Source organism: Chinchilla lanigera, unplaced genomic scaffold, assembly GCF_000276665.1.
Source record: "Chinchilla lanigera isolate Chin_1 unplaced genomic scaffold, ChiLan1.0 scaffold00019, whole genome shotgun sequence".
Taxonomy (NCBI): Eukaryota; Metazoa; Chordata; class Mammalia; order Rodentia; family Chinchillidae; genus Chinchilla; species Chinchilla lanigera.
Window position 1 is genome coordinate 24,179,503 of NW_004955420.1, and position 1,641 is coordinate 24,181,143.

Below are 1,641 nucleotides of genomic sequence, written 5' to 3' on the forward strand. Positions count from 1 at the left end.
TTTTTTTTTTGGTCTTTTTGAGACAGGGTTTCTCTATGCAGTTCAGGCTGGGCTTGAACTCACTTTGTAGCCCAGGTGGGCCTTGAACTCAGAGATCCTCCTGCCTCAGCCTCCCTGAGTGCTGGGATTACAGGCGTGTGCTACCATGCCCAGTTTATAAAGTATCTTTCAATGCCTGGATTTTATCTAAATTCTGACTTATTGGAATTACAGATGTTTTTAATATACCATCATTTTTAGAAGACATTCTATAGTATTGCACTGTTATTAGGAAAACAAAAATGGAGAACTGTTGAATGTTTCACTTTTTTAATGTAAAGTATCAAAGATCCTGGTGAAAAGAAGAGGCTTAATAAACATTAGTTCTCCGATTCCTGCTGCTTCATTTGTTGTCGACCTTTCGAGCACGTTCTTCCCTGATTAGTTCCTTGCTCTCTGGTGTGGTTCTGCCCTAAGTCCGATTTCACCAGAGCTGCCACAGAGTAAGCAGGAAGACTCTGACCTCTTCTCCTTCTGTGCAGACATCCACCCCCACATTAGAAGCCACTGGGCTCCTGACCCCCAGTGACTGATAACTGCAGGAAAACATGTGATTAAAATGTGGCTTAGGGTGTTATTCATAATTTTCTAATATACTGATGGTTCAAATATGAAAATTGGAGTTTGAGTTCAGAGAAAAGGAACATGCAGACTTCCAGATGTTCTCAACTGATTTTTACTTTTTTTTTGTCTTTTTGAGACAGGGTTTTGATATGCAGCTCAGGCTGGACTCGAGCTCACTTTGTAGCCCAGGCTGGCCTGGAACTCGCAACAATCCTCCTGCCTCAGCCTCCCGAGTGCTGGGATTACAGGCAGGCACCACCACGCTGGGCTTAAACTGATTTTTACTCACAAGAAAGATTCTTGTTTCCTACATCCTCCAAAGGTGCCGCTCTTCCTCTCTCTTTTTTTTTTTTTTTGCCTGTTTGAGACCAGGTCTTGCTATGTAGTTCAGGCTACCTTGAGCTCACTTTGTAGCTGAGGCTGGCCTCGAACTCACAGCACTCCTCCTGCCCCAGCCTCCCGAGTGCTAGGATTGCAGGCGTACGCCACCACACCCAGCTTCTACTCATTATTTTAAACAGGAAGTATATCAAGTTTGGCAAGAACTGCACACCCACTGCTTATCTAGAAGTGGAGTCCTTGGAGTATTTTAGCTTTCTCCGCTTTCTCCATTTTCTCAGAAGTGAAGCGGGGCACACGGCAGGTTCAAGAGAGGCTTAAGAGCTGCTAAGGACACCGAGTGCCAGGAAAGGCCTGTCTCCCCCTTGGACCCGGGGGTGCTGACGGGAATCTGTACAGTGAGGCCCTGCGTCCCCAGAGTGACTCAGGGCTGACAGCAAGGGTTGGCCTTGTAGGGAGCTGGTCTTGCCTCCTCCCGCTCCTCCTCCTGTGCCTGCCCAGGGCCCCCCAAGGGGCTGCGTCAGGGCTCCTGAAACATTGCCCAGGGCAGAGAGGATGCATTTATCCACTGAGCCACCAGCCGCTGGGGAATGATTCATCTTCTCATGTGCGGATTTTCTCCCATGGCAGATGGACACAAGAAGCAAAATTTCACATCGAGACGGCCGGGCATGGTGGCACACACCTGTCATCCCAGCA

General features: G+C 48.0%; 1 protein-coding gene across 1 annotated transcript in view; it reads left to right on the top strand.

Annotated features, from left to right (window-relative positions):
- Positions 1-1,641, top strand: part of Lamp3 (lysosomal-associated membrane protein 3) — a 29,574-nt gene that overhangs the window by 23,710 nt on the left and 4,223 nt on the right. The window lies entirely within an intron of this gene.